Genomic DNA, 23709 nt, shown 5'->3' on the forward strand with positions numbered 1-23709 from the left:
CCGGACCGGGGCACGAACCCGCGTCCCCTGCATCGGCAGGCGGACTCTCAACCGCTGCGCCACCAGGGAAGCCCTATCCTTAATTTATGAGTAACTCCCCTAAGTATGATTATTCACTCTCCCAGACCAAAGCAAATTCGAATTGTGACCTTGTTTATTGTTTGCCTCTCCTGCTAGCACGGACCGGCTCTTACCCACACACGGGCGTGTAGCGAGCGAAAGCTCAAAAGTCATCCTTGAATAAGAGGATGGGAGTGGGGGAAGGTTTCTAGAGACAAATACAGCAAGACAGGGACAAGTAAAGGTCTGACATCTAGGAAATCATTAGAAAAACTGGTAGAGCTCAACCAATCTATCAATAAATCTAAGACCCCAAGACATTTACCTAGGAATTTTCCCAGCGCAGCTCATAACTCACCAGGCCCTGACGTCATTGCTTTATCCGTCATGCAGTAAAATTATACATGGTGACGATGATGACACCGAGTCATCAAGAAGAAGCTGAAATGTGTTCAGTCACTGGATTGAAAAAAAAAAAGCCAAGGCATATGAAATCTTTAAAGTCATTTTCTTTCAAATAATGGTTAAGATGTATATTTTGGACCTGAAGTCTTAGGATAACCCAACAACACATATACATGGAAAACTTTAGCGCCGATTGATACTATCTGTATGAAAGAGACAAAACTGCACTGTTCTTCATGAACAATTACCTTCTGCAAGCCCTAGTATTTAGTTTTGTGACGACTACATGGTTCTAATTACCTATAACATCACTGAAGATGAACAAGACTTTTCTGGAAAAATTACAGACTCTTGTTCTGTGCTAAGGAGGGCATTTTCCTTCTGAACATAGTTACCACTGCAAACAGAAGAAGGCTGGAGGTATCTGCATGAGGGTAAACAAAAGCAAACCACCACCTGAGGACAGGTGAAGGGATAGAATCCATGTGTGTAATTACCACTTGGAAACCCTGCTGGTTATTGAGGAGGCTGAGACACCAGGAGCACAAGCTGTATTCCTGTAGGTCTCAGTGTGGAGCAAACCCACATGTGCCTTGTCCACCATGGGTGCCCCGTAAACAGGAGAGAACAGATAAAGATACATTTCTGTCCTACTTCCTTTGGAAGGGTGAGGAGTAGAGGTGGGGGTCTCGGGCACCTTCAGTCCTGTGAGCTTTTTCATCTGTAAGGGATCAGAACGGGTATGTTAAGATGGTCATCTCTTGTGGAGAAAAGGGAACCCTCTTGCACTGTTGGTGGGAATGTAAACTGACACAGCCACTATGGAGAACAGTATGGAGGTTCCTTAAAAAACTACAAATAGAGCTACCATACGACCCAGCAATCCCACTACTGGGCATATACCCTGAGAAACCCATAATTCAAAAAGAGTCATGTACCAAAATGTTCATTGCATCTCTATTTACAATAGCCAGGACATGGAAGCAACCTAAGTGTCCATCAACAGATGAATGGATAAAGAAGATGTGGCACATATATACAATGGAATATTACTCAGCCATAAAAAGAAACGAAACTGAGTTATTTGTAGTGAGGTGGATAGACCTGGAGTCTGTCATACAGAGTGAAGTAAGTCAGAAGGAGAAAAACAAATACCGTATGCTAACACATATATATGGAATCTAAGAAAAAAAAATGTCATGAAGAGATTAGTGGTAGGACGGGAATAAAACACAGACCTACTAGAGCATGGACTTGAGGACATGGGGAGGGGGAAGGGTAAGCTGTGACGAAGTGAGAGAGTGGCAGGGACATATATACACTACCAAATGTAAATTAGATAGCTAGTGGGAAGCTGCCGCATAGCACAGGGAGATCACCTCTGTGCTTTGTGACCACGAGAGGGGTGGGATAGGAAGGGTGGGAGGGAGGGAGACGCAAGAGGGAAGAGATATGGGAACATATGTATATGTATAACTGATTCACTTTGTTGTAAAGCAGAAACTAACACACCATTGTAAAGCAATTATACTCCAATAAAGATGTTAAAAAAAAAAAAAAGATGGCCATCTCTGAAGAAACTACGTAAGACTTTGGCATCGTGGAAGTGTTGGTGCTGAGTCTGGGATGGTGGCCTAACGTCAGGTTAGCACAAACGAAACGAAGGTCCTCTCGAAAGATGTTTACTAAGTTATTTTCCTCAATAGCATTAGGCACAACACACACATACTTCTGAGGGCTGAGACCACGTTCTACCGCAGGAAATCTAGGCTTCATTTGCGGGCTGAAGGTGAGATATGGGTTTGAGAAGCAGCTGCTTATTTCTGTCGATCTGACCTCGTGACAGTAGCTGTGAGACAATTTGGAAATAAAAATGTTTGAGATTCAGGCCCATTGCACAGCATGGGGATGTGTTTCCCCAACATCCCTGCCAGGCAGCATTATTAGGTCGAAGCACCACCTAAAAAAATGCATGTAGTATGCAGTTCAGAATGACTACTTCCCTAGCCACAGTGACTCACCTAAATCAAACATAGAATCTCGAGAAGAACTACATCTAGGGGTAAAAGATCTGTCAACTCCCAATAAAAGAGGCCCACTGGAGAGTGAGCTGTAATCATAATAAAAGGTAATGATAATCCCCGGTAAAACTTTACAGAGAACTTCTGTGCTAGCACAACGTTAAAGCACCTTAATGGACCATCTCCTCTAAACTCCACGGCCCCATGCGGAAGGTACTATTAGCTCTCAACTGGCAGCTGGGGAGACTGGGAGGCCAGGTGGAAGACTCCTGCGGCAGTTTAGGTGAGAGGATGGTAGCTAGCAGTGTGGACCGAGACTCCTAAGATCGCAGGACAGCGGCTGGTAGAAGCAGCAAGTGCTACGACGGCCTCCCTGTGCGGGGCCTGGGCTGGGCTTATGGTGGGCTCCATGATTGTATCTTGAATGGGTCAGGTCCCCACCCCTCCCCCCAAGCCCATCCCTAAGCCCACTGAAGCTAAATAGAGTGAAATATGGAAGACAGGCAAGTAACAGGGCAAAGAGAGCCTTTTCAATTCTTCTCGTAACAGCTGGGCCAAAATGTCAAGTTTTATACGCATCAGAATATGGTGCTTTGAGTACTAAAATACCTCCAGATACACAGACATGTCTTTACGGCTACTCGGGGAATAGAAGTTTGATAAGAGAGCCACCACGCCCAGGAGGAAAAAAAAGTCTGAAACTCTAAACTTTTGTGAAGTTGGCTCAGAGACAAATGTCAGCATTTTCACCTCTTTTCCCATATGGCAGGAGGCATTTCACACTACTTTCCGTAATAAATCTGGTAAGTGATATGAGTACTCTGCATGCCAAGAGACATATAATATGTGTATCAAAATAGATGTCTAGGCTGGCTTGTGACATGAACCAGATTTCAGCAACTGAAGTGAACAAATCTGGCCTGGCTCTGGCTCAGTGAATGGGTGCACAAGATCCAGGATCTCTTTCTGCTTATTTTCTTTTTTCCTTAATTTTTTATTAATGTTTCTCTTAGGTTTGCTTATTCTCTAAAAACCTCCGGCCATCTTGATAATTTCTTCTTATTAGCAACCCCTTCATCACTTACAGCCTTACTGGGCATTGTTTCCAGCTGATGGTAAAAGCAGGAAGACCCAGGAATTTACTCCATCCAATCAATATTTAGTGAGCTCCAGCTCTGTGCCAGGAATTGTTTTAGGTACAAGGGACACTGTTGTGGGCAAGAGAAAACTCCCTGCTCACACAGAAAGGCTGACAATAAACAAATGAACAAAGTCATGCAATATGTCAAGTGATGATAAATAATATAAAGAAAACAGGGCAGGATGGATAGGGAGTGACTGGGGGTATCAAAGGCCTCCATGACAAAAATGCCATTTTACCAGAGACTACAAGGAGATAAGGGAGCCATGCTAGTGAGAGAGCATGGCAAGTGCCAAGGCCCTGGGGTAGACTTGTTTATATTCAAGGACTTGTCAGGAAACCAATGAGGCCAGACCAGTAAGAGAGAAGGTCAGAGTTAGCTAGGCCTCATGGGCCCAGCTAAGGGCTTTGGATTTTACTGAGTGAGATGTGAAGCTATTGGTGGGTTTTGAACAGAAGAGGGACGTGGGCTGACTTACCTCTTCAAAGTTTATTCTGGCTCCTGTTGGAGGATCTACTGATTTGGTTGGGGCAAGTGTGGAGGCGGGGAGGCTTTTGCAAAAGTCAGCCTAACAATGACAGTTCCTGGGACTGTTTTGAAGACAAGGCTACAGAGGCTGCTGATAGATAAAATGCTGAGTGTGAGGGAAATTAAGATAATTTCACCTTTTTATTTTGGGGGGAACTTTGGTTACAACTACAAACTTTGCAAATACAATGTATTGCCTACAACAAAAAGATGGTTATACCCCAGCTGACAACCCATTTTGTGTTGTATTTTGTGCACATTTCAATCCATCAACAGGGTGATTGGAGCCCAGAGTATGAAGCCACGGGGCTGTGCTGGTGCTGAGGTCTCATCACAGGTTGTTCTGAAGCATCCCTAGGAGGCCTGTCCCTTTTAAGCCTCCATAAAGTAATTATTAAAAACGACAATGGGTGGCTCTTCCCTGGAGCCCTTTTAAAGGGATGACTCTATGTTGAATGGCCCTGTTTTAACACTATCCCTATGGAAAAGTCAGGAAAGAGCAAGCCAATTTTCAAGTGAATTTACAAAATTGTCCATTTGGGTGTCAACCGGGCAAGCTAAGCTCTATGGATAAGCTGCTTTTGTTTCTCCAGGGAATGGCACTACTTTTCCGTGTGTTAAACAATACACAGGCTGAAGGAAGAAGAGGTGAACACCTTTGCCAGTGCTTGTCTACACCTTAAGCCAGCTTAGAGGCTTGTTGTCCATTTTCACTCAAGCAAGTAGCCTGGAGCACCTTAGAGGTGGGTCCTGTATGCTAATCATCTAGACTAGACCAAGGTCAATTGTTCCAGCTGGCCTTGATTTTTTCCTCTGGGTGACTGCACACACGCCTCCCCTCTGGGCAATTATCATATGTTGCAGGAGCCGATCGAAGCCATGGGAATGCAGAGTGAAGTGAGTAGCTCCTGGGCACCACCTCGCCTTTCCTTGCCGCTGCTGGCCTCTGCTGCTCTGCGGACTAGAGCACAAGGCTGCAGAAGGTCCGTGGCCTGGCACTTTCTAACTCTCCTAGCTCCCAAGGAGGAATAGAACCAGCATCCGGAGGTCCCCGGAACTGGATTTTTCTTCTCTCGCCAAGTGAAGCGATCAGAACAACACAGGCATGGTGCAGGGGCAAGATCTCCTCAGGGAGCCTATTATTTTGCCCTCGCATACCTCTCCCTTGATCCATTTCATACTCTGTCTCAGAGAGTGCAGACATAGAGTGGTTGGAGTTTCAAAATGCCATGGGGCAAACTTGGGAGCTGGACCAGGATGTGGGAACGGGGGTTCCCTGGGATACACCATGTGCTGACTCAGGGTTGGTTCCACTTAACGTGTTCTAGAACCAAGTATAGTGGCTTGAGGAAGAGATGACAGTGGTTGAGTAGTTGGGGGAGGCCCGGGAGGAGGTGGCTGGCAATGGCTCAGAATGGACTCTGACAGCGTAACTGCCCCTGAGGACCTTGACAAGACTACGCGGATCTCGGGGGCCCACGTCCCTCCTTGGGCAGGCACGAAAATGGTGCAAGGAAGTTCCATAACCTTTGGCCCAACATCCTGAAGGGAAGCTCTAAGAACACCTAATCACCAGGTCATATGCTAATAATGCAACCCAAGTATCTGCCTCCCTGATAACTTCCAGGTCGTCTAGTTTTCTGAGGTCCTTAATGTTCAGATGCATTGGCTGGATCTTTCCACACCTAACTTACTGTGGCAGCCCAGATCCACCCTGTAACCCCTTCCTTATTTTCTCCAGTATCCTTTCTAGAAGGGGCTTGATATCCCACTTGGTCCTGAGATAGTTCACACCATGCCCTGGTTCTTTGCTGTCTCCTGGCTCCCAGGCATCATTCTTGGCTCCTGAAGCAGCTGTCCTCGCTTGGTACCACTTCTGCCAACTCTGGACCCATCTACTCTTCCTTCATCCCTCAAGACACCACTCACTAAGGTATCCTGAAAAGCAGACACTGCTAAAGTTCCGGGGCGGGGAAGAAGGGAATTACACTGCAGAAAAAAAAGTCCAAGAAAAAAATGTCAAACACAAGAGACCTCAAGTGAACCGCACTGTTTTTCAGCTCAACCCCCCTGTCCTAAGGCTTCTCTCTCCTGAGAACCTTCTTCTCCATTCTGCTTTGTCACTTGTTCTGGACTGCCTATAAAAGCCAAGGTTCTGTTAGTGTAGTAAGAAAAACAATTAAGTCCTCTGGTTCAACCTGGACTAGGCTCTAGCCCAGGGAGGCCAGGAGTACTCATTGCCTGCGACCACGAAAGCTCATTAAGGCCATGGTGGACGTGGAATAAAGCGCCTGTCTTGCCGGACTCGCAGCGTGTGCTCTGAACCACTACCCCATACTGCTTGCTTCCTCTCCCTCCCTCTGCAAGCTCAGCAGGGAAATGGAGAGACAACAAAAGAAAGCTGAGGAGGAAATTCTCTTCCCCCAGGAGGAGCAAACATTTCATCCAAGGGAACACACCCCATGCCTGTACACACTCATTAGGTCTCTGCCCGGACCTTTATTTGCCTCGACTCCAGCCGCGGTCAGACTCGGGGTTCAGACCGAGTCTGGCTCTGGTGTCTCTTGTATGAACTGCATGGAGCCCAATCGGCTCCAGCTGAGCTGTTAAAGCCCTAGCATTGGTTGCAGCCCCTCCCTAGTTACTGGGGGCTGCCAACGGCGTCCTGCCGCTTCGTCTCCAGACTATCTCTGTTCAGTTCCCATGCTCCAGCTCTAAGAGTTTGTAAATGTTTACCATACACAGACCGAGCAAATGTTTACAATGAACCTTTACACAGAGCCCAGAAAAGCTCCCTAATCCAGAAAAGTGTCCTAGCAACAAAACAAGCCCACTGAGTTCCAGGTGCACCCAAGCTGCCTGCTGCCTGCACGTTGCATGGCTCCTTGCAAAGGCCAGGAGGTCCGGCTGCAGCAGACAAGTGTCCATGCCTGTGGTCTTTGTGAGGCTTTCACAGTGAGGACCTTCATTCAGAGAGAGTACAGTAATCTTTCATGATTCCCATAAATCAGAAAGTTGCATATGTCAAAGAGGGTTAGGTCACTCTGGGGGCTCCTGTCTGGATTTTAAGAAACAGGAAAAAAATAAAAAAGGCATGTTCTGTACAGTGAAAGAAGCAGAGGAGTGGGAGGAATGTTATGAATTGTGTTCTGAAAAATTCAGCTCAACAGTTCTAATAGGGCCAATATCTAGGCTACAATATTTGGCTGGATCGGTTATGCAATTCATCTCCAGCAGGCAGACACGCACACATGATCTGACCCAGAGCCAATTAATTTTTTTATGGAGTTAAATTAGTCTATTTATAAGCTGAAGAGGTTTCAAAAAGGCTATTTAAGGAGGGGGCCGTGACTTTTCCACTGGTATGTTTGCCTTTCCATCATTCTGGGTTGCTTTTGTTTGATTGTGGTTTCGGAGTCAAAGAGTGGGCAGTATTGGGCAGGATAATTCCAAGCTGTCTGAGTGCTTGGATCATTCGTCCTTAAAATGGGGGTGACAGATTGGGAAACTCTAGGCTGGGCAAGGGTATGTGGGTCGGAGGCCCGAGTTAGCTGTGCAAGTACAACCAATGTCACCTGGATGCAGGTTTTAATTAGTGGCAAGGGAAGAGAACTTCATTTCCCAGCATGGCTTGGATCCCTTTCCCATATTTCTCTCCCCAGTGGATCTAGGTCTAAAGGAAGAAATGCTCCCAAATTACCTGACGCGACACCTGCTGTGACAGAGATGCTAAAGTTACCTAGAGACCCACTCCTTGGCCTCCCGTGCCAGCTTTTCCAAAATTACCCATCCTTTCTTACTCTGCTATCCAAATTCATCTTCAGCAAACAAATATTAGTGACCCTAGGGAAGAACGTCATAGTGTTCAGCTGAACGATCTGAGCAATCATTTGTTAAGAAACCACTTTTTACAAAGCGGAAGGCAAGAGAAGTCGAAAGTTTGCCCAAGGCCATAAAAAGGGCATCCGAGTTAGGGCTAGAACTCAGCTCCCCATGCTCCAGCCTCCCTGTGGTCTACCCAGGAGGGCACAGCCAAAAGTGAGGCACTGGTTTGTGAGGGTGGGAACTGCATATGGCAGGCTGAGCTCACCACCCCAATGTTAAACCTCCTCTCTTCCTAGTCACCATTCCTAGGAGAGGAAGACCAAGATCACTTACCTACCCATCCTCAGTCAAAGACCAGATCCCAGAGCTTCTCTCCCAGGAGAAGGCTGCTCCAGAAGCAGGAGTTTCCGGACTATTTCTCCCTACTCATCTCTCCTCCTGGCTCCTGACTGGGTAATGATGTGCTCTCCTAGTGCACAGAAATCACTTATGCCTCTACCAAAATGCCTGATTTGTGTCCAGATTTTATCCTACCATCTAGCAGGATTCATCCAAATACTTGTAAATTATAGGACTCAGGAAAGAAGTAACTGGCAACTTTGTTGACCACAGGAAAAATAAGCCCCCTGCCCTGCATCACCTGCCCTCCTCCAAGGTACTTTCTCTAATGGCCATTACTGTGCTTTCCCAGTACCAGATCTGGTCCAGTACGCTCCCTCGTGCTCTCTGCTCAGGATCTCCACCAGACAGGGACCCACAAAGCTTCTCCATTTGCCCCCCTCAGAGTTATGTGACAAATTTACAAAGGGCAAAGGGCCGCGATGTTTAGATACAATGTCTTACCTCCAGTTCTGCATTCCAAAATGCTAATTGCCAGCAATAAATCTGAGCACTGATTCAAATCAACTTTTGTCACCCATTGTCTCGAATCTGCCACTAATTATCTGTGTGACCTTCAGCAAATTACAACCTTAAATTGTAACTTTCTCACCTACAAAATGGGGGTGATAATAAGAACTTATAGAGTGACATTTACTGGGCCCTTCCTGGGTCTCTGGACAGTGGGGATCCCCAGTGAACAAGGTGAGATGCTTGCCTTCAGGAAGCTTGTCAAGAGGTCTCCGTACAGAATGTGGTACTCCACGTCAGAAAAGTTGCCCACTCTTGCACTAAACTAAGAGTCAGTACCCAAGAACTTTAGAACATTATCTTTTTGGTTGGAAAGCTACTTGTAGAGTAAAAATCTATTTTATCTGTTAAGCACAGAGAAAATTGAGAACTATTTGAAAAAACTTGCACTGTTTTCCAATGATAACTTAGCAAGGTAAGGCAAATGTAGCAAACTTTGAAAACTCTGTAATATTGGGATTTGGGGGTGAAATATTTCTTGTGTTAGACCACTGTACTTAAAACAAGAATATTGATTAGGAGACAAGAAGAAACAATCCCTAAACAGCATTCTCTGAGTCAGACAAAAGGAAAAACACTAATTAAGCTCTTGAAGCTCTGAATGTAGAGCCAGAGTTTCCATGTCACAAGTATTTTCTTTGCACTTGCCAAGGTACCTAAGACTGTGCCAACTGTTATAGGAAATAAAGGAAAATGCTATCCATGGCTTTACTATGACTGAGCAAGAATCTGGATGGGAGGTGAAGACATACACAGGAAATGATACAATTCATTGCGGCGGCACCAGAAGAACTAGGAAGTAATGAGGGCTCCATGTCAGGAAGGGGCTTCAAGAATGGCTGTGGCCAAAGAAGTCAGCAATGGCTTAAAAGAGAAGCTGGGTCTATAGGATGGTGGATTATGGATGTCTGTACCACAAAGGGAAGGGAAGGGGAAGCAGATGGTGCCTGGCCCTAGGAGGCCTGTACAACCTGGTGTCTGGCTGCCTCTGACCTCTTCCCCACCAATCTCTCCATTGCTTATTACAGGCCAGCCCCACCGGCCTATATACTTTCTCCCCCTCCCCAGACGTTTGTCTCTTGCTGCTTTTGCAAGGGCCTTTGCACTTGCTGCTATCTCTTCCCAGGTTATTCATCCCCAGTATCCACGAGGATATGCCCTCCCTTCCTTCAGGTCCTTGTCTGAATGGCACCTTCAGAGAAGACTTCCCTGCCCTCTCCTACCTCCCCTCAGCTCTCCCTCTCCCCATTCCCTGCTTTAGTTTCCCTGTAGCATTTGTCAGCATCTGACATAGTCTATAGTTTATTTTTTGTCATTGCCTATCGCTCCCTCCCAAAATGTGAGAGTAGAGAATTGTGTCCTCTGTGCTCACTGCTCCTAAGACACTGTGGGGTACATGGTAGTCTCTCCCTGAGTATCTGGGGACTGGATGAATGCTGCTCTCTACGGAGCTGGAACTAACCATCAGTCTTCTCCCCAAAGGTTTTCAACGGCAGCATCCCAGTGAATTTTTTCCATGGCAACAGAGCCTTGATTATCGTAAAAGTCAACTGGAAAACATCATCTGCTTTACCAGCGTTTGCTCTACTTCCAAGCCTGCTAAACAGCATCTATTCCATCAATCAAGAAATATCCTTATTGGCAAAATTTCTGCAGAATAATCACTAAGTATGCCGCCAGCTACACAAAAGCCTCTTCTTCTCCAGCGATTCTGTAAAGAGTGTGTTTTGTCATTGTACAAGTGGCCCGCATTCCTAGGCAATTTGGTAAATAAGGCACTTTTTGGAGCCAACGTAGAGACTACTACCCCCTCGAAGAAAGTCCAACAACTTGCAATATCATGGTCAAGTAGCCCAGCTTTCACCAAGTTCCTTGCAGACTGGGTCCTCCATTCTGTGGTGAATGCTGTTCATCAAGGAAGCAAATTTTCCTCGGGGCTTCCCCAGCAAGCACAGATAGGGCTCTATGGGGTTCTTACAGCAGGGCAAGCATCTGCCTTAACCGGTCAAAGAGTTTGGGCTGCAGGCACACAGGAGGTGCCAGACCAGTTGGGGGGCTGTCTGCTGACCCTGGTGGCATGTGTCACCAGGACCGGACTGTGTTAGGGGAGACCACTGGTTAGTAGCTTCACTTGAAAACATGAGGATTCCCTGGGTGGTTGGCTTAAGCAAATCCAAGAAATTAAAGGGGGAAAAGAAGGATGCATTCTATGCAAGAGCGTAGAGTTTGTTTTATAGTTCTAGAAAGTACCATGACGGTTCCTCTTCCCCTCCCCGAGTGCTGCCCCTACCCCTTCCTTGGCCATCCAAAATCAGGAGAGACCTGCAGAGTTAGAAGAGCTTCCATCTCTCCCCTCGGGGTGAGGCAATTCTAGCTCAAAGGACTGTCTCCCCAGGAGTTAATTCTCTCCGAGCTCTATGCTAAACCTCCACTCCAGGGAGTAGTTTCAAAGGCAGTGTAAACCTTTCTCAGGGATTTCTGTAAACCAGCTAGTGACCCAAGCTTTCCTGACAAAAACTCCCATCCCCAGGCAGTAAGGTGTCTCAGCTGGACTCACAGAACTTTGCAATCTCATCTGCTCAGCAACAGCAAAGTCAAGGAACCCTAAAGGGGCTTTCTCAGCCAAGGGGAGCTTTTGGCCTCTTGTTGCTCTTTCTGGGCCCTGCCAAGAATGACATCATCTCTCTGGATCATTAGCAGGCCCTATCAGCAAACACTATCCCATCAGTCACATCAAAGCTGCCCCACATATGTTCATGCTGGCCAGGGAGCCAGTTTCTATCAGCTTCATGCCCTGCTTTAAAAAATCCTGAGATGGTCTCATGAACTGAAAAAGCCACTGCTAGAATAAATTTTTTTTTTTTTTTTAATCGTACGCGGGTCTCTCACTGTTGTGGCCTCTCCTGTTGCGGAGCACAGGCTCCGGCCGCGCAGGCTCAGCGGCCGTGGCTCACGGGCCCAGCCGCTCTGCGGCACGTGGGATCTTCCCGGACAGGGCCACGAACCCGCGTCCCCTGCGTCGGCAGGCGGACTCTCAACCACTGCGCCACCAGGGAAGCCCTAGAATAAGTTTTTAAACACAGAGGGAAGATTCAGCAGGACACTATAATAACAGAGTATATGAATATAGAGTTTCAGATATACTGCTCCTCAAGGTATCCCTTCTGAAATTTTAAACAACAGTGTTTATGATAAACACCTGCATTAGCCCAACCAACCAGTAAGGTGAGATCCGCCACGAAGCACATAAAGAAATGGATATTACCTCTCTTCTCTGGGTCAAATATCCCCATTTGTGGTGGGAATAGCCCAGAGAGTAAGGGGTTCACTGTGTGGTTTTTCTGGGGCAGAAAATAGCAGAAATGATGCACTGCTGGAAGACATTCTCTATCCTGTGGACACGCTATAGATTTATCTGGGCTGATCAGTATTCGTGCCAAGATGGGCACTTCAGAGACCATTAGCCCAGAGAAGGACCCTAGAGATCACTCATCCCTACTGTCTCACCTGGAATTCAGTTCAGTTTAACTGCAAAAGGGGAGTCTGAGGCCTCGAGAAATTCAATGCCCATTGGACAGCTAATTAGCTAACCAAAGGCCCTGACCTAGCATGAGGGGGTTACTAGCAAGGTGAGTGGTTCAGCTGGTAAAAAGAAAAGAGGAAAGGGGTGTGATTCATTATTTAATAATATAACCACCCAGGCTAAAAGGTTACCAGGGACCAGTGTTCCTGCCTCTAAGACATAACTGACCTCCTTCTGAATCCACTAGAACCTCTGCCATCTCCAAGTGCAACCAGACACATTGGGCTAGTGCTTGGCTTTCAGGAAGGGGCAGGTGTGCAGGTAACACAGCCAGGGCCTCACCGTCACCCTGGTATGCTTTCTCCTCCCACCTCCTGCCTTGGAGGGTCTGCTTCCCTCCTGCAGCCAAGCTCATTGTAGAGAACGTCAGGGGACAAAAAGGTCTTCTACCCCTGAGGTCAGTCTGTCAGTCCACTGCTGAGGGCCTACTCTGTGCTGGCCTCTGGGGACTCTGTGTGTTTCGGCAAAGGACAAAATGGAACCGCATTAAAACTGCATAAACGACATCAATTTCCTGAACCCTAAACAGAAATGCATCTGACAGTATCACTAACCGTGAAAAACACAGTGGGGTTATTGATTTTTTGTGTTATACTTTTTTTAAAAATTTTTGTTTATTTGGTTGTGCTGGGTCTTAGTGGCAGCAGGCGGACTCCTTAGTTGTGGCTTACTGGCTCCTTAGTTGTGGCATGCAAACTCTTAGTTGTGGTGTGCGGACTCTTAGTTGCAGCATGCATGTGGGATCTAGTTCCCCGACCAGGGATCGAACCCGGGCCCCCTGCGTTGGGAGCACGGAGTCTTATCCACTGCGCCACCAGGGAAGTCCCTCTATTGAATTATTTTTATTTTTATTTTTTTTAACATCTTTATTGGAGTATAATTGCTTTACAATGGTGTGTTAGTTTCTGCTGTAAAACAAAGTGAATCAGCTATACATAATTAGTGTTATAGTTTTAAAAACACAGACGAGCTAAATGAATTTGAAGCTATATTTTCTGAAGCTTTTGACTTAGATAGAATATTGTGTTCATCCAGGACCTCCAAGACAGGACCAAACATGCCAGGATTTATGAGGGGGGAGCTGGAGACAGCTGGGAACACCGCTGTCAGACGGTGATGCAGGCCTGACCCTGAGGGCAGGAGAGGGGCAGGCAGGGGGCAGGTGGCGTAAGGAAGGTCTGGCAGGGAGGCCGCAAGCCCCACTCCAGCTGCCACAGGAGTCAAACGACGCCAGAGAATGGGCACCGACCGGGGTGCCAGCGGGAAGCGTGACCTCAGTGCAAAGGTGGGGCAGGATCTCAGAGGGCAGCAGCTGGGCCCTTGGTCAGTTACATTCCCTCCAGAGGGAGGTCAGTGAGGCACGTTCTCCTGGCCACCACGAACACCAAATACGGTGGCTGCACAGAAGAGTAGTTGCCAGAACCCAGCTTGGAACCTGTTTTTGAGTTCTGCCTCTCTTTTAGCAGTGCCAGCTTGGGCACAGTACTTAATTCTGTCATGACTCAGTTTCTTCAGTTCTAAAATTTGGATTCAAATGGTACTCAATTGAATTCTCACAGCCCTATAATTAATCGGCATAAAGCACTCGGAGCAATGCCACATTCAGAGCAGAAATGCTCAGGGAATGTTAGCTTTTCCCATTGGATTCCAGTTTAGTTGTTGTCTGTGATGGGTTGTATTGTGCCCGCCCTTACACACACCAAAAAGATGTGTTGTAGCCTTAATCCCAGCACCTCAGAGTATGACCTTATTTGGAGATAGCCCTTACATAGGTCATCAAGTTAAAATGAGGTTATGAGGGTGGGCCCTAGTCCAATACGACTGGTGTCCTTATAAAAAGGGGAAATCTGGACACAGGGACAGACACCCATAGAGGAAAGGCGATGTGAAGAAACACAGGAGGAAGCGTCCATCCGAGGCCAAGGAGAGCGACCTGGAACAGATGCCCCCTCACAGCCCTCAGAAGGAAATGAGCCTGTGGAGACCTAGATGTTGGACTTCTGGTCTCCAGAACTGCAAGACTGTTTCTGTTGTTGAAGCCATCCAATCTGTGGTACTTTGTTATGGCAGCCCTAGCAAACTAACACACAGTCCATTCTTAAATTCTGAAACTAGTCCTTTCTGACGAAGTTTTGAGTGAGAACACCTGCCAGAAGTGGGTACATCAATGGTCCCTGGCTTAAAGGGACTGCGGCTCTTCCAGCATCTTTAGCTGGGTGAGCGTTTCTGGGGTCAGACCCCATCAGGCAACACCCACTTCCCTGCAGCCACACATGCCCCTGTGTGTGGGTCCCCACCCCAAGGGACAGAACAGGTGCCTTGCTGTTATTTTCAACCATGTACAATTTAACCCGCACTGGCAGGCTTGGAAACTGACATTTGCCTATAATTGCTGTGACCTGGCACCAGCATTGCTAGCGAATGACAGTGCTGAGCTTTATCAGAATTGGATGCTCCAGACAATGAGATTACAGAATTCAAGATGAAGTTTGCTGTGATTTCACGAACTCAGCCCGAAAACCTGTGGCCAAATAAATTGGATTCATTCAAGAGATTTGGGGGCACTTTTAAAACCCAGCCGGAATCTAATTTCTCCATCTGAAATTCAGTATGATCTTATTTCTTGTGAACAGTTGTCTCAGCGAAGAGACTTGGGGTTGAGGAGGATAAAGAAAAAAAAAGTAACATTTCTCGGATGTTATCTGTGGTTGTCTAAGAGTCGGAGCAAGTTAAATGAGCACTGATCCGAGTTGCAACCAATTTGATTCTTTGCATTATTGGAATCGGGTTCTCACTGTGCCTCTTATACTGTTTAAAATAAGGATGCTTTACTCCCCTGCGGTAGACTGGAGACACTCCTGGAGATGTCACAGCAGAGGTTAAGGCTAGAACCACTCTGGGGACTGTGGCCCACCCCTCTGTTTGGCTGGACTGGATGTCTCCTGGGAGAATCTGTTCAAGCAGCTTGTGAGCAAAGGAATAGGTGGCCCTGATGTCACTTTACCCGTGGCAGCTCCTGCCCAGTCTCTTGAACTGATGAGTGCCTGTCACTCTAGATGAGTCATGGGGTAAGAAGCTAGTCCAAGTGGGGTGGCTTTTTTCTTTTTAAGAAGATTGATTTTTCAAAGGGTTTGCAGGAAGAACTGAATGCATGAGGTTGGAGGATATCCTGCAAACGTCAGATATTTCCAGGATAAAAGAAAATGCCTACAGGAGCAGACTCTCTCAGTTAAGTAGGTCTGGCCACGGGAGGGTAAATCTGTGGGAGCATAACTCTTCCTCCCTTCCCACCTTACTGTGTCTCCTGGCTGGTGTCCCCTTGGTAAATTTATTACTTATTTTAGCATCTGAAGCCAGAGAGTGGATGAGTAAGATCAACCCCTGTGTCCTAACAGATTTAGAGCAAGAGGGTGTGGATGAGAAGAGAGTAAATCATTGGTTCTCAACGCTGGCTGAACTTTAGAATCACCTGGAGAGCATTTAAAAACCACCTTTCCCAGCTGGAGCTCCAGATATTCTGATTGAAAAGGGCCGGCTGGGGCTCAGGCAATGGTAGCTTTGAAAAGCTCCCGAGGCTACTCCAATGTGCAGCCTGGGTTGCAGACCCATGAAGTAGCTCCTCACCTGAAGCAATGAGGTAATGACCCAGATAGACTGGATCTCCACCCCCCAGTGCAGCCCCAACCCAGTTGGCCCTCACTGATGGAGAAGCTTCGAGAAATGAAGGGACCCAGCCTAGCTGAGGGAGTCCCTGAGGCTGCCAAGGGAGGGGCCCTTTAGTCCAGTCCTGGTACCACTGGAGGCAGGAAGTCTGCAGGGACTCCCTCCAAGGGCAGGGATTGGGGTGAAAAGGGGAGTGTGGAACTTGTTATGCCAGAAAAGAGAGGCCCAGTTGTTTCTGCCAAAAAAGAGGAAGGTAGAGGTGGATGTTACAGAGTTTGAACCTGAAGCCAGGAGTCTGTGCAGCGGCAAGAGGGTGCCGTGCTGTGGACCTTCCCTCATGTCCCAGCACCACTACTCAGTGAGGGGCAGGTCACAAGTCACAAGCGTACAGTAACGGTGGTCTTCTTTCCCACCTAAAGAAGAAATAGAAGGACGTTATTTCCCCTGTTGACGTTGGTGTTTTTGCATATGGTTCTACTAGGACATCAGTGGCAAGCTGTGTTGTTTCTCTCTTCTGGAAGTTGAGGCGTGTGGCGTTTCTTTGTCATTGGCAATACCCTTTCTGGGGATTGCCCTACCCAGCTGGGCTCATGCTCCCCATGCTTCGGTGTCTGCGAGGGCTGGCTCTGCTCGAAGCGTGGTCACCCAGGCTGAGAGAGGATAAGGGTGATGTTGATGGGTGCGGGGCCGGCTCAGTCCTTCAGTGCACCATCTGAGTCTTGCCTCAGAGATGTGCTTTCTTCTGCTGACGTGAGATCTAGGTGTAACACACAAGCAAGTAGTGCCTCAGATGTGAGAGGAGCCATTGGTGGAGGTCTGTGGACTGCAGCCTTGCCTTCTGTATTGCATTTAAGCCCCATCATGGGAAAATAAAACCAGATTGGCTGTTAAATGCTCAAAGAAGGATTCCTGAGGAAGCACCTAATCCCGGCTGCTTTTGTCAGCCAGGCCTTTAATCCCTGTGCCTCTGAAGCCTTGTAAATGAGGGGAGACAGTGTCCTCTGCTCCCTGGCTCCCACCTGGGATAGACTGGGGAGAGGCACTACATTTTCTCACCTGCTTGTATTTTGCTTCTGGGGGTAGTTCCTTCTCCCTTATGTGGATTGAATATTTCTTGAAGCAAGAAATGCTTTTGCCACCTGCCCTGTCAAGGCATTCTAACTCAGATGGAACCACCCCAGAGAATTGTGTAAATGCCTCCGCAGCCCTCTGTGTCACGGGGAGAGAGGTTGACCCCTCGCCGGAGCCCTCCAATTCTCCCGGAGGGCATCCCTGGCCTCTTGTCCTCCATGCAGACCGTGACTTGAAAGAAGAGGCATTTCCTATAGCTGGTTGGGAGAGACACTCGGGAATAAATCAGAGCTCTGTAAGAGCAGGGGTGCAGCTTTGAAACTGCCAGTAGCTAATTTTCTGAAGGAGACAGAATTGGTTTGGCTACATTGTTGGGCTCCTGTTGGCTGCTCTTAACTACCCGTCAGAGTGACCACAACTTCAGAGGGGAGAGAAAAGCCATGGCAATGACAGCTCTGGAGAGGGTGTGGGCCAAGAGGGTGGACCTAAAGGTAGAAAGCCACTCTCTCCTCTGTTCCTCCTTCCTGTAGTCAGAGAGGTCCAGGCCACACTCCGTCCAGCCACGTGGACCCACACAGCCGGGCTTCCACTACTATTCTAAGCCCCCGAGTCAGCCCATAACCCATGTGGGCCACAAACAGTAGAAAAGGAATGACCTCTGGGGAAGTAGAAAGGGGTACGAAACCACAGGACTGTGCTTTGGGAAAGCAAAGTATTAGAATAAATCCTTAAGGATCTAATCTCATCCTCAGAAAGAGTATTCCCAAACCATATAGGCCTCTGACAAGTGTTGGCTCCGTCCCCACTTATTAAAGCTGGCGTCTGGCCATATCATCAGGTTAAAGGCACAGCAAAGAGGTGCACTTGGAGATGGGCCACCAACAATTTCCTGACCATGGAACCTCACAGAATTGACTCCAGCCAGACCCTCCTGGGAGAGAGGGGGCTGCAGAAGTGCCATTAAGTAGCTCAACACAATTATCTTGGATGACAGGGAGGGCAGTGGGCCCCAGGGGGCTTGTTGGGACTTGAGCAGCAGGGACCCCAGTTATATAGACCAGAGTACAAACTGGTCCCACAGACTACAAAGTAGACTAAATTGGGCAATGACTTAATCTTTTACTCCCCAGTTTCCTCATGCAAAATAGGAATAAAAATGTTTCTATCTCATAGAGCTGCTGTAAGAATTAGTGAAGTAATCTGTCTAAAGCACTTTACCTAGATGTAGAAAGTTCTCAATAAATATTAGATATTAATATTATTAAGAATAAGGCACAGTTTGGAAAAGAAAATCTATACATTTCTAAACACCCAAATTAGTCCCTTTCCAAGTGATTACATACATGAAATACTGTACTATTACACATCTCCTTTTACAAAATGTCCTGAAATATGCTCACCACGCCTGCACACTGGTCCCCACGTGCTTTCTTTCAGACTCCCTGGTAAATGAGGTCTGGTTGCATGTTTTCAAAGCCGATTTTTGCTTTGAAATGATGCATTTAAGAGAACTATCGGTAGGGAACATTTTGGGTAGTTTGGATACCATGAGTCAGCAGAAATTTGAGGTCCCAGGATTATTGTCTTTTGTGTTGTTGAAAATTCCAGCAATTCATGAAAAAGTCTCTTTCAAGGTATATTCAGGTCTGAGAGACTAAAGCATCAGGTATATTCAGGTCTGGAAGGACTAAAGCATAGTTTGTCTAAATGATATGTCTTTTAGGACATTCCTTAAATAATTTGCTTTGTTTGAGGCTCTTTTAAGAAACCACATGTAATTACGTTCAAGTATTCAGAAAGTTAAGCCTCAAACTAGCGAATGCCAAGAAATTCGAAGTTCTGACTGCCACCCCAACTCTAATTCAGCAAACGGGCCTTTGTTCCTCCCCTAAAGCATGATGCCTTCAGAAAAGAATGCAAGCTGCAGTGTCCATGGCTTCTGGCTTCTCTCTGTAGCATTCCTTTCCATTATTTGGGCAGGTCTTTTGATATTAATCAATTCTAGTATTTCTAAACAGTCCTGTCTAGGGGGAAAAGGCATACACATATTTTAAGACTGTCACTATGTGCTAATGATGGGGTGTCATGAGATTTTTGTTCAAGGTCTAAGGATGAGCCAGAAACGAAAAAAATTCTAAACCCCAGTTCTCAACGGTTTATTATTCCTTATTTTGACTAACTTGCTTCTAATGTGTATTCATGCCTCCTGCATGCAGAAATATTGCTCTTATTAATCACGGACTAGATCTGCACTGAATTCAATATTCTTCTTTTAGACCATTGCGACCCCAGATGTGGTTTTTTTTCCCCTTACAGTTGCTTAAATTATCACCAGTGTATAAGGCCAAAGCTGATAGAAATAAGGCCATGCCTACAGGAAATCAGACTTCACACAAGTGTGATGGGCAATTAAAGACAAAACGTGTAACTATTCTCTCCATGACCAGTCTCTACGCTGGATTCCCTTGAGCATTTGGTGCTCGGGGAGTACCAGATGAATACCTGTAATGTGAATAGAAAAGCCAAGAATGGCTGGGAGAAAAGAGCTTCATCCATCCATTCAGCGAACAGTTAGTGATGTCTAGTCTGAACCAACTACCCTTCTAGGCTCTGAGGATACAGACAATGTTTGCCCGCATGGAGCTCAGGTTGTAGTGCTGGGAAACAGACAATAATGTAGGTGTGTATGGTGTTTGAAGGTAAAGTGTGTGTCATGGCAGGTGGACGTGATATGGCAAAATAAAATACAATGAGGAAGACGGATAGCGGTTTCTGTGAGCACAGGACAGGTGACTACAATTCATAAAAAGGTGGTCAAGGTAGACCTACTAGTATTTGAGCAAAGACCCGAAAGAACTGAATATATGATCCATGTGGATAGCTGAAGAAAAAAGCATTCACAGCAGCCATGGAAACTTGCAGAGAAGAGGCCAGCGTGACTGCAGCTGGGGAGAGGGCAGAGTGGCAGCAGTTAAGGCCTGAGAGAAAGGAGGGGCAGTTTAAATCAGGCACCACAGGCCATTTGTAAGGACTTGGGCTTCTACTCCAAGTGAGATAGAGCCATTGCCATGTTTTGAGCAGGGGTGCAGGACCCAACTTCTGCTTTAATTACATCCCCTTGGATGCTATGTTAAGAATGGGCTATATGGGGCAAAGCCAGAAGCAGGAAAACCATCTAGGAAGGCTCTTTAAAGACTTGGACCGGAGGTCTGAGAAGCAGCCAGATCCTGGATTATTTTCAAGGAAGAACTAATGGAACTTGCTAAAGGATTAGATGTAGGTTGTGAGAGAAAGACAAGAGACAAGAATAACTCTAAGATTTTTTGGCATAAGAACCAAAGGGTGGAACTGTCATTTTTTGAGAGGAAAGAAAGTGAGAAGGGGGTGAGGATTTGAAGATGGATGTGTTAAGTGTGAGATGCCTATTAGACATCCAAATGGAGATGTTGAGTAGGCAGTTGGAGGGATAAATCTGGGATTCAAGGGAAAAGTTGAAGCTTGAGACATATTTTTAGGTTCTTATCAGCATTTCGATGATATTTAGACCCATGGGACTGACTGAGATCACTCAGGTAGTGAACGTAGGTAGAAAAGAGAAGATGTCTGAGGACTGAGCCCTGTGGCATTTTTTAGCATTTGGAAGTATGTACATGATGCAACTCTGGACAATGGTGTTATTCGTAAATGTCTCATCCTGCATAGTTCAGAAAACCCTCTTTTGTCAAATCAAGCAATTTAACATGGTCTTTCTCCAAATATTCTCAACTAGAGTGCTCCTCTAATAAAATAGTTTAGCACTAAGATGACAGTAACTCTAAAGTTTTCCATCTTGTTGGTGCTGAAGGAGTCTTTAGTCACTGGCTTTCAGAAGCAAGTTTCAAAATCTTCTTTGTCAATGACTAGGCTAGTGTTGCATATCAAAGCAAAGACAGAGCTCTAAATGTCTTTTTCATTGTGTACATGATGGCAAGGGGACACTGTTACAAAACCAAGAGTGCAGACGCCAATCTTAAGTTTCACCAAGAGATAGTGTATTAGTTATCTATAGCTGCCTAACAAATTGCCCCCCAAACTTAGTTGCTTACAACAACTATTCATTATCTTACAGTTCCTGCAGGCCAGGAATTCAGGTACTTTTAGCTGGGTCTCACACAAGACTGCAATCAGGGTGTAGGTTGGGACTGTGGCCTCATCTAAAGGTTCAACAGGGGCATGATCTGCAACTGGTCAGAAGCCACCTCAGTTCCTTGCCGCATGGACCTCTCTAGCTTAATTGATTAGAGAAAGCCTGTGGGAAGAGCCAGAGAGAGAGTGCTAGCACGAGAGTAAGGGTGAGCAAGAAGGTAGTCGCAGTCTTCTGTAAGCCAACTACAAAAATAATATCCCGTCACTTTTACCGTATTCTATTCATCAGTCTCAAGTCAGTGGGCCCAGTCTATATTCAGACTACCAGGAGGCAGGAATCACTGGGGGCCATCCTAGAGCTTTGTCTACCACAGGTAGCATGGATAATTTTTAACACCAATGAATTTAGAGTTACACCATTCCTTTCAGTATGGTAGATGCCGTTTTTCCTTTGAAATTGGTTATGATGTTCCAACGTTTATTAAACTGCAAGTTGCTACTATATATAAAATAGATAATTAATAAGGACCTACGTTAGAGCACAGGGAACTCTACCCAATACTTTGTAATGACCTATATGGGAAAAGAATCTAAAAAAGAGTGGAGATGTGTAGATGTATAACCGATTCACTTTGCTGTACAGCTCAAAGTAACACAGCACTGTAAATCAACTCTAAGTCAACAAAAATTAAAATAAATAAATAACTGCAACTTGTAACTTCTTAGTCATGAAATAAATTCAGTAGTCATGATCAGCATTTTTAAAAAATAAAACAGGGCTTCCCTGGTGGCACAGTGGTTGGGAGTCCGCCTGCCGATGCGGGGGACGCGGGTTCGTGCCCCGGTCCAGGAGGATCCCACATGCCGTGGAGCGGCTGGGCCCGTGAGCCATGGCCGCTGAGCCTGTGCGTCCGGAGCCTGTGCTCCGCAACGGGAGAGGCCACAGCAGTGAGAGGCCCGCGTACCGCAAAAAATAAAAATAAAAAATAAAACAGAATAAAGCAGAAACTATCAGAATACACTGCATGTAAAAAGGTTTAGAAGAGGTTCTAGGTTGTGATATAAATTGTATCTCTTTTTAAGGCTCATGGTCAGAATTAGTGATTTCCATAATACTATGAAATATGAATGGCCACCAAAACAGAATCTGGTAAAAACAGCCACCCCCAAACTATACAAAGGTAAGAATGTCAGAATCAAAAAAGCCCCAATGCACTCAGGTGAGCTAAATAAGCGTGAGCTTGCCAGTTCATGCTTAGAGACCCCAGTTTCCTCCTGGGGTCTGTAAAGAATAATCAATAAGAGACTGTAAAACCCTAAACAGACATGACAGATATGACATCTTGCCTCTGCAGAGGCAAAGCAGACACACCACAAACTCATGAAAATACCCTGTACAACCCTACACATCTTGAAAGTTCAAAAGCAAGAATTTTTCTGACCAAAAAACCAGCTGTGAGTGGCCTAAAAACAGTAGGCTTGCTCAAGACGGATGAGGCCAGTTTTCAGCTGAATCACCCTGCCACGGACAGAGTGTAGTCGGTACTTTCCCAAGGCCTTGACAGGTTTGGAGACTGAGATCCAGCTGCTCTGCGCCTGCCTCCTCCCCATCTCCAGCACCTGGCCCATCTAATCATCCAGGCAGCTCCAACGTTAGCAGTGATTCCCAGCAGGGTAGGAAACTAAAGACTGTCCAGCTTAATTACCTCTTTCATCTGAAATGTCCCTTTTAAGATGAATGCTCAGTTTCTGCCGTGGAAACAGCAAAGCAAAGTCTTCATCTCTCATCCCTCCTTATCAGTCAGACAGCAAACAAGCCAAGTTTTGATTTGAGTCCAGATTTGAAAAATCTATCGTATGCCTGATGTTTCACATTTTCCATAGTGCTGCCCTGCAGATCTTCCTGGTTTCATGTGAGAGTGCTTCAGAGCAGAGAGCATGAAACCAAAGCCAGGAACTGGGGAGACACGCTGAAAGTCAATGCATCTTGGCAGTGTTGACTGGGTAGGAACGGAGGTTCAGTTAATGGCATGTGCAACCTATTAACATTGGGCTTTGAGGGAAAAGGCAAGGAGAAAGAAGAGACTGAGGAGGAAGGACTCACTCTGTGAGTTTGAGTCTAAGCTTTAGGCTCCCCTAATTCCCAGAGATGAAAAGAGCTAAGCGTTTTGGAGGCTTTGCATAAAGTGAATTTGGAAGTATTTCTGCATTTTCATTTAGTATTTAATAACCATAGTCTGGGGGCTTCCCTGGTGGCGCAGTGGTTGAGAGTCCGCCTGCCAATGCAGGGGACGCGGGTTCGTGCCCCGGTCCGGGAGGATCCCACATGCCGCGGAGCGGCTGGGCCCGTGAGCCGTGGCCGCTGAGCCTGCGCGTC

Source organism: Physeter macrocephalus, chromosome 8, assembly GCF_002837175.3.
Source record: "Physeter macrocephalus isolate SW-GA chromosome 8, ASM283717v5, whole genome shotgun sequence".
Lineage (NCBI taxonomy): Eukaryota > Metazoa > Chordata > Mammalia > Artiodactyla > Physeteridae > Physeter > Physeter macrocephalus.